The sequence below is a fragment of the Mus caroli genome, unplaced genomic scaffold (assembly GCF_978045245.1).
Source record: "Mus caroli unplaced genomic scaffold, Mus_caroli_1 scaffold_15, whole genome shotgun sequence".
Taxonomy (NCBI): Eukaryota; Metazoa; Chordata; class Mammalia; order Rodentia; family Muridae; genus Mus; species Mus caroli.
In genome coordinates, this window is record NW_028227270.1 from 75,693,782 (window position 1) to 75,703,964 (window position 10,183).

The following is a 10,183-nucleotide window of genomic DNA, read 5'->3' on the forward strand; positions in this document are numbered from 1 at the left end:
GCTTCTCTTCCGTGAACGATTCTTAATTTAACCGGTTTCCTTCTTAATTAGATTTAGCAATTAGGGTTGCCCATTAACCTAAAGTTTTCCTGTAAAAGTCTCATCTTCCACGGAGTCCGCCTGCTTTACAGCCCCACAGCTGCCTAATTGGCAGCTAAATTCACATCCATTCAGAGCACACTAGAATATGCACAGCCTTACCCAGGTGGCTGGCACCCGTCTGCTCTGATGCCGGAAGCCGGAGCCAAGCATTTCGGTGCATATCCTTGCCAGCTACTCCGAGGTAAAGGGAGCACAGAGCAAGACACTCTGGGACATTTAGTGCTCCACACCTCATTAATCTAGTCATCCAACCAAAGCTTATTGGACATTGTCAATCTCAAAACACTGTCCCTTTGGCAGGTACTGCCAGGCTGCACCCAGAGATCTCTGCACGAAGGGGAAGTTACAGCTTTGTGCATGGAGTGAGTGACTCTTGCCCCACTACCCTATTGCAGACTTGATGGGGGGGTAAAGATGAATTCTATTTTTTTCTTTTCAGAGAGTAATTGTTGTGGTTAGCTTTAGTTTTTTGAGACAGGGTCTCATAAACACTGGGCTGACCTTCAACTCACTCGGTAGCTGAGGCTAGCCTTGAACTTACTCTTCCTGCCTAGTACTAGATAACAGGTATGTACCCCCATGCCCTGTCAGAGTTATTTTTATTCCCCATTACTTTGTCTTTATCTTTTGAATAAAAGAGTAGTTCTCTCTGACGCACACCCATAGATGTCCTAATTTCAGGGTTTTCTTCATAGAGAAATTTGGGTTATCCTCCCAGGCCTCAAATGTAATTGACAAGCACTTCCTTAATTCCGTTTTCTGTTTGTTTTGAGAATGGGTCTCTCTCTCTCTCTCTCTCTCTCTCTCTCTCTCTCTCTCTCTCTCTCTCTCTCTCTCTCTCTCTCTCTCTCTCTCTCTCTCTGGTTTTTCGAGACAGGGTTTCTCTGTGTAGCCCTGGCTGACCTGGAACTCACTTTGTAGACCAGGCTGGCCTCGAATTCAGAAATCCACCTGCCTCTGCCTCCCAAGTGCTGGGATAAAAGGCGTGCGCCACCATCTCATAGCCCAGCGTAGTTCCAAATTCATTTCTTAGCTGAGAATGGACTTGGACTTCTGATTCTGCTGTCTCCATCTCTTGGGTACTGGGATTACAGGTGCATGCCAGGACTCCATGCATACCAAGTGAGCCAAGGCCTAAACCTCACAGTTTATTATATATGCAAGTGCTCACTGCGTTAGCCATGGGTCTTTTCTCAATGTCTGTAGAGAGTTTAGCTCTCTTTTTTAAAGTTAACATATTACGTGATAGGTTTCATTCTAGCATTGTCACGCAGATTTGTCATTACACCTTGTCCCCCTCCTTCCTCCAGGTCATTGTCCTCCCTTGCAGATCTCCTTCCTGCCTCCAGATATCCCGCTTCTGTTTTCTTGGGAGGTGGGACTCTAACAGAAGAACTCTAAATTATCAGGCAACCTAATTGCCAGATCTAATTAGGAAGGAAAACAGTAAAATTCAGACTCTTCTTGTAAGAGAACCAAACAAGAAGGCAAGATGGCTTTATTGGGATAAAGTGGAGCAGATGTTTTTACAGATGTCAGAGCTGACAGTGGGAAGCCTTCTCCAGGTGTGGAGAGACACCTGAAGCAGGGGCTGGCCCTGGGGCTGACACCTCCTGGCCCCAAGGCAAGAAGAGGCTTTGGATTTTGCTGGGAAACAGGCAGCTTGATTTTACTGGTCAAACAATTCAAGGTAACAAGATGCCTCTGTGGCCCTAGAGGGCTTCATTGGAGCAGGATTTTTTTTCTTCTTCTTGCCTAATCTGTGGACAACTATTATGGGTTGGATGTGTCTCTGAGAACTTCCTGTGCTGGAGATTTGCTGTCCAGATTCACCCTGGGAGTGGCGTTTGGAGATTCAGACTTTGGGAGGTCACTAGGATCAGATGAGGTTATAAGGGTGTGTCCCCCATGATGACCAAGGGGGGCTTCAGGTAATTCTGACTTTCTGTGAGATGCCCTTGCCTTGTTGTGATGAACAGATAGATGTTGGTGCTGGGTGCTGGGTACTGAGACTTTGGTCTCCAAACCCTGGAGCCAATAGACCTCAGTTCTTTATAAATGTTCTGGTCTCTGGTATTTTGTTACAGAAACAGAAAGGAACCGGGGAAGGGTAGAACTGCTGCTTCTCAGAAGGAAAATGAGCTTTCAAACATGAAAGTGATATGAAGAAAAGAAAAAAACTTTTTGTTTTAGAATTCAGTGCAGCACTTAGGGTTCCCTGTGCATGGATTCCATACGTCACAGGGAGAAATTAATTCTTAATGTATTTATGTCAATGTGTGTGGATGCTTGTGGAGGACAGAAGAGGGTGTTGTATCTTTTGGAGGTGGAGTTACACACATAAGATTATTTCTTAACTCTAGGGGTGTCCTTTCTGCTGTTTACCTGCTATGAGCATTGTCTGTGAGTTATTCTGTTGGTCTGGTTTGGTTTTTGATGGCAGAGTCTTACTGTATGGCCCCGGTTGGCTTAGAATGTGCTACATGAACCAAGCTGTCTTTAACTTGCAGACAACTTCCCATTTTTGCCTCTGGAGTGTTGGGATTATAGGCATATACTATCATCTCCAGCTTAGGAAGGCATTTAAAAAAATTTTTTTTAAATTTTGGGGTGTGTGTGTGTGTGTGTGTGTGCACGCGCGCGCATGTGCTTGCATGCACTTACCAATCAAGTTTGTGTATGCATATGAGTGCAGGCCCTGGGAGAGACCAAGAGAGTCCCAGATTGCTTGAAGCTGGGGTTATAGATGATTCTTTGCCAAAGCAGCACACACTCTTCTTAACTGCTGCTTCTCTACCATGCCCATCCTTTAAAATTACTTATTTGTGTTTTTATTTATTTATGTGTATGCATGTCTTCAGGAAAGTAAGCATGTTTGTGGAAGTTGTGCACGCTGGTGCAATGGCAGAGAACAGAAGGCATCAGGCGTTCTTTTCCAGAACTGTCTAGTCCTAAGACATAGGAGTATCTTCCTGCACACAAGACTTTTGTCTCTGCTGGGCTGGAAGCTGGGCAAGACCCAGAAATCCTCCTTCCTCCAACCCCACTCTGGGAGTCAGGGTCACAGACATTTTCAGAGATACCTGGCTTGTTATCTGGATGCTGGGATCCAAACTCCAGTCTTTCTAGCTGCTTGGGCCATCTCTCCAGCACCCACAATGGCCTTTTTAGAAGCTTGCTCTCCTCGGAACACCCTGACACACACCATTCTTCTGGCCTGCAGCAGCAGCCCTTTTCCAGTGCTGAACACAAAGGACATTTGTTGCGTGTAATTGTGTTCGAAAGCTGTCCCATTTCCATTATGAATAATCACGACACCGCAGGGTGAAAGGGAGACCGAGACGCCACATTTGAAACCACGAGAATGCTATGATTCATTTTGGTCTTCCTTATTAAGAATCCTATCTCAGATAATTTGCAGCCAGGTTCTACCCCCAAGCAAGTTTCTTCAGTCATGTTAAATTCATGGGGAGAATCCCTTGGGGATTTAGCGCTGAAAAATAGACAGCTTTAATAACAGCACGCTGATGTAAAGAGCAGAGAGGCAGCGTGTTCTAACCGTTTAGGGGAAAAAATGGGTAACTTGTTACTAATAAGCCGTGCTGTGTTTTTTTTTTCTTTGCCATTTTCATCACATGAAGGAACATTGAGATGAACTTTTCAATGCACGGGATGATTGCCTGACGGCTTCCGTCTCTAGGGCAAACGTTTAGTTAGGGATCATTTCGCTATTGCCTTAACTAAAGCCACAGAGGGCATACACTTACTGGAGCCTAGGATATGAAGTCAGATCCCTGGGCAAAAGGGTGGTGGAGAGAATCACAGGAACCCAGATATTTCTTGATCTCATTTCACAACTGTTTTGAACTCAGACACTCAGTTTCTCATTGCTGCAACAAATGCCGGAAGTGAACCAATTGGGTTCATGGTTTCTGAGTTTTCAGGTCCCGGTTGCTGGCCCTGTTGCTCCGGATCTTTGGCTAAGTAGCGTGTCATGGCCCGGAGGAAGTGGGAGAGCACACTGCTATCTATCGCTATCAGCTATCACCGTAGATTGGAAGGAGAGAGATGTTGGACATGTCCCAGAGACCTAACATCTTTCTGCCAGGTTTAATCTCTTAAAGGCTCCAGCCCTTCTGCCTGCAGGAGATCCAGTCTTCAACACAGGGACTTTTAGAGGCACTTTTAAAAACCTTGTTACCTTTTTTAAAGACCAGGTTTCACATAGCCCAGCAAAGCCCCTCTGTGGCTAACCTAGACCTTCTGATCCTTCTGCCTCCACCTCCTGAATACCGAGGATCTCAGGCATGGATCACCACACCCAGCTGATACAGCACTGGCAATCAGACTATGATCTTTGTGCATATTAGGCAAGTACCCTGCCAACCAAGCTACATCTCCAGCTTCACACACCAGCTTTCCTGTCCAGGAGGCTTTGCCAGGACCTATGTCACCATCTTAGGGAATGTCCAAGTGTCACTTCTCAGCCCTTTATCTCCCTAATTTCCTCTGTGCATCCAGTCATGTATTCCAGTGATGTCGACCTGTCTGCTGGTCTCCAAATATGCCATGTTTTTCAACACATGCCTTCCATCCACCTTTCGCACCAGGGAAGCCGATTTATCTTTTAAGAACCTCTGCCAATGTGACCTCTAGAAGACTGTCCCACCCTAGGCAAAGCCACTCGCACTTTCTTCTGTCTTCCACTGCGCCTGCGACCTGCTGTGGGGCTAAATGTGCTAGAACGATTGATTCACAATCTCAGCTCCGCTCAGTGTCCCACAGAGGACAGGATTTCCTTTCAGACATTTCTTCCTTCTACTCAAAGGCTTTGCAACAGTAGGACTATTGACATTTTAGGCAAGACAATGCTTTTTTAAAATATCATTACATTTCCTTCATTCCGAGTGTGGGACAAAGTGTAAAGGACTTGGTTCTCCTCTTCTACCGTGTGAGTCCCAGGGACCCAGGTTATCAGGCTTGACAGCAAGTGCTTTTACCAGGTTAGGACAAATTTGCTGGTTCATTAAACCAGGATAAACTTCCAGTGTGACAGTTTAAAAAACAAAAAAACTCCTCAGACATTGCTAATAATATCTTGGGGGGGGGGGGAGGGAGCACACTTTACAAACAGAGAGGGGGTGGGGAGGGGAAGGAGAAGGGGGAAAGAGAAGGGGTTAAGGGATGGGAGAAGGGGAAGGTGGGGGAAGGAGGGGTAGAGGAAGGAGAGGGGGAGGAGGAGGAATTACCCTCAGTTGGAACCACTACCCCAGTTCTAATAGCCTCATCCTAGGTACTTAATGAATATTTGCTGAGCTAACAAAGCAATGCTCAAATTAACGAACCCAAATCCGAACGGATCCAATGCACAATGGTAAACAAACAGAGCCAACATCTTGCTGTAGTGCCTACAAATTCACCAAATCAGACTTGAAGTCTTTATTCCAGCCGTGGAGGCGCCTTGGGAGCAGCCTAGGCTCTTTCTGCCTTTGTCGGTTTTTTGTGTTCTTGCTCTTGACCCTTCTGGGCACTTCCCTGTCCCCATGCTTTGTGTGCCTTTCCTGTCACTCAAATTCTGAGCTTCCTTCAGGAAAAAGACTCTAAGTTCTTGTGAACGCCTCCTGCCACTCAGGGACGAACACAGAAGCACTGGTATTGCTTTGGGTCTTGGTGCTATTGATTAGTGTTTTGTTTCATAAACACACATATGGACTTTCTCCTTCGCTGAAGAATAGCCTTGATGGGAAGGTTCGCCCCTACCGAGCTTTTCTTCCTGTTACCACTGCTGTGCGCTGTAAGAACAGATGTTTGGCTTTGCCCGAAGCACACGCTGCTTTAAGTAACTGGCAGATGTGTTCAATCTGTGATCCGCATTGAAGAGGCAAAAGGAGAACTCTTTAATAACTCACAGCTTTTAGAACAAAATCCATTCAAACAAATATGAAATAGAAGGAGTTTGCGAATGCTTTAGGATTTCTGTGTGAAGGCATGGGAGATGCTCCCAGTAAAGAAACAGGGAAATGCATGCGTTTTCTTTTTCTTCAATGTTTGTGCACAAACTCTGCTTAGGATCTTTTCTACAGTAGCAAAACAGTATGGGCATGATGTGCATGCCTGTAAAACCAGTGCTTAAGAGGACCAGGAGTTTCAAGCCAGCCTGGGATCTTGTCTCCATGAGATCCTGTCTCAAAAACACAAAATAAAAGGAACCACCACCACTACAATAAACTGTGAGATTATGAGATCAAGCAATATATATGTACATACATATATACAGACACACATATATATCATGTATATGATATATGTGTGGAATCCAGGTTGAAATAAAAATCTTAAGGTGGAGGGGGACTGTCTGGGGAAAAGAAAGAGCACTCAGGGAAGAGAAAGAGGGAAGATGAGAGAGAAGTAGGAAGGAAGAGATGCGAATGTGATCAAGTTACACTCCACACGTGTGTGAAAAATGTCACAGCCAGACTGGTCATTAATTAGCAACTAATATATGCTGACGCAGTTTATTGGAAACAGACACTGCCAGTCAGTCCTCTTGGTTTCTTCGGTGCTGTAAACCCACACGCATCCTTTACAGCGCCTTGTGCAGCAACAGTAAGTACACCACACTTTATCTCAGTGCCTGGGTTCAGGAAACGCCGCAAACTCTGTCTTATTCTATGCAGTATTTCTTTCCCAAGCTGTTTGTGGAAATTTGGCCAGGTTTTATCTACATTCCTCATTCTCAGTGGATGGTAAGGAGACAAGCTCCCAGAATGAACTAGTCTTGGCTTTGAGTCCCTCGTCCTGTGACAGGATAATAATAAGACCGCTGTGCTAGGAGGTGGGGACACACAATTTGCTTTCTACATATTTCTGAAACCCTCAGGAAAAGGAGGCAAGGGTTTTCTCATCAAGTGCTGTCAAGTGGATCATTAGCCAGCCAGCCCTGAGTGTCATCAGCCCATTGGCTTTCAAAGGTCCTGGAAATCCGTGTTTATCTCTCTCTCTTTGCTGACCCATGTGCTCCCATCCAAACCACAGAACCAGAACACTTCTGGGCCTATGGTGGGGTTTCATAGGCTTCGCTCTATGCTCCAGTATGTCAACTAAGGTGAAAACAGATTCATTCAATGTGATCACACTGGGAGGAGGAATAAAGAAAGGGGCCTGGAGACCCTAAGGGCACCTTTGGGGTAATTGTTAAGTTTCAGACCCAGGACAAGTGACTGAGGTGCCTACTTAACTTTTCAAATTGGATCAGACCTCCAGGTTCTCCCAGTATCCCTCAGTTCCTACCTGTTACAGCACATGGCGGACATACCCCATCCTCTACCATGAACTTTCAAGCCCAGGGGCTAGGCTGCTCTTCCCCCAGAGGCTCTTCCTTACATAATCCAGACATTTTGGTTACCTGCCCCTTCTTTTCTTCTGCACCTTTGGCCTCCTGGCTTCTGTACCAGGCTCCATTCCACTCTCTCCCTTCCCCTCCCCCTCTCGCCAGGAGGTTCAGGGTCACAACCACTCTGGACTCTCCCAGATGTGTCTGCCTCTGGCTATGCTCTCCCACATCTCTATAATAAACTTTCTCCTTCACCATACTGAGGAACTGTCATGTCTCTCTCCTCCCTCCCTTCCTCCCTCCCTCCCTTCCTTCTTTCTTTTCTTTCTTCTTTCTTCCCCCCCCCCCGCCCCCCTCACTACTGGCATAAGCTTTGGATTTAAACAGAGGAGGATCCGAGGCAGGAAAACAGGGGTGTGCATAATCAAACATCCAATCAGTTGGTCTCTGTCTTATTTTAGTGAAGGGTTTTTGAAGAAGTCCTTCCTTATGGCTGTCATGACTTAGAGGCATCAAATGGCCCCCACACGATCATTCTAGGGTACAGCCTGACTTTCATGGGTAATTATTCTCATCTTTGGGAGTGGCCTCTCTGTCTGGTGGTCTTCTGCTGTGCTGGGAATCCAAGATGACTTCTGGAGGTCAGATTAAGGACATTGATTTCTGTCTCTGTCTCTTTAGCCTGGAGACAGGGACCAAAAGAGGTGCTCGGCTTTCATTTTTTAGTTATCTTGAAGGTCCAAGGGGGAAAAACAAAAACAAATGTTTGCTTTTTAACAAAACCACTTCCAAGAGCACGTTTTAGCCCCGCCTCCTCTGGGGGTACCAGCTGCTTCTTTGGTCACTTTCACATCTTTAACACAAAGGGCTTCTTTCTTTCTCAACCCCGGAAGTCCCAACCCCGGAAGTCCCGACCCCAGAAGTCTGACTCTGGCTTCTAACCAGTTCCAGGTGATTCCAAGTAGGGCCTATGTTAGCTTTCCAGGATCCAAACAAAGCTAATTCCTTTCTGTTCCTGTGGATCGCTTCTACTGTGGTTTGGATGTAAAAAGTTCCCATAGGTTCATGTATCTGAACACTTCGTCCTCGGCCGGTGGGGCTGGCTTGGAGGACTGTGAAATCTTAAGGGAGAGGAGTCCTGCTAAAAAGAGTGGGTCTCCGGGGTTTTATAGCCTAGCCCACTTCCTGTCCAATGTCTGCTCTCTGATGGTAGGCTCTGTGAGACCAGCAACCTCATGTGCCTGCTGTCATGTTTCCCTCTCCCTGATGGAGTAGATGCCTCTCCTCTTAGAGTGTGCGTCCAAATAAATCCTTCTTTTCCCAGGTTGCTTCTTGACACAGGTATCTGGTCATAGCGACGAGTCACTAACCCCTTCCCCCTGTGGATTCTTCTTTCAGTTGTTTTCAATCTTTATGACACACCTCATCAAGTCTTTTCATTTGTCTTACCCTTTTTTAAAAATCTTATTCTTTATCATTGTGTGCACACATGGTATGTCTGTTGTGTGTACATGCCACGGGGAGCATGTGGAGGTCAGAGGGCAACTTCACTGAATTCTCTCTGTCCACCTTAAAAAAAAAAAGTATGTGTATGACTATTTTGCCTGCATGTAGGTCTGTGTCTCACATGCATGTCTGGCGCATGTAGAGGCCAGAAGAGGGCATCAGATCCCCTGGAAATGGGGGCTCCAATTGGTTGTAAACCACCATGTGGGTGCAGGGAATCTGACCAAGGTCCTCTGCAAGAGCAGCCAGGGCTCTTAACGGCTGAGCCATCTCTCCATCCACCTTCCACTTTGTCGGTCTTTGCCCACTGAGCCATCTCCCTGGCCCACTTTCCTTGTTTTCTTCATGTCAAGACATAATCAAAACTGAGTTGTCTCTCTGCTCTCCTCTGTCTCATGTGTTAGTTGTTGTACAAGCTTTCCTGCCTTGCCAGTTCTTGCCTCTGAAGGCAGTAGAGAGTACCAAAGTCAAACCTGGAATTGAAGGTTCCACTCACTGTTTCCCCATGCCACACATTCCTTCAGAGCCTAATTTCTTATCAGTGCATTGATATGTGAGCCTGGGCAAGACCCACTGGCTGGCTGCATTGTAGCCTTGACAGGGGCCATACGGCTTTCCCCACATCTACAGAATACAAGTCTTGCTCAAAGGTCCTTCTGAAGCATGTTTACCCTGGGCCCTAAGCAGAGGTAGTCAGTATCTCCTATGCTCAGCACTGTGTCCTCTCTTATGCTTCTAGAAAGCCAAGTAATACATGGGTTTTCATGCTGGTTGCTAAGCTTAAGTCCCTGGCCCATGGAGTACAAGCAATGTTATTTGTTGACCTGTCACTCACCCACCCATTCATCCTGGTTATCATTCTGAGACAGCCATGTACACAAACCTGAACATCACTGAACTTCCATAGGGAAGCACCCATGCGTGTCACAGGCACTACACAGACACTGTAAATCACAAAGACACCCAATACTCTACTGTTGCTTTGGGTATGGGGTAAATTATATCTTTGACTGTTTTTCTTTTAAAGTTCTGGGGCTCATTAACCATTGAGTTGTTGTCTAATAAATATGTTGAATAAGTGAGCTGATTCCTAGAAACCAATGGGAGGCTGTGTTGGGGTCTGTCTCCCAATTGTAAAGGTATAGGTTACAGATATTTTAAAATACTCTACCATACAAAGCATTTTCAGCGTAGATGCACACACACCAGCCTAGCCCAGCAGAAACATGCAGTAGTACTGTA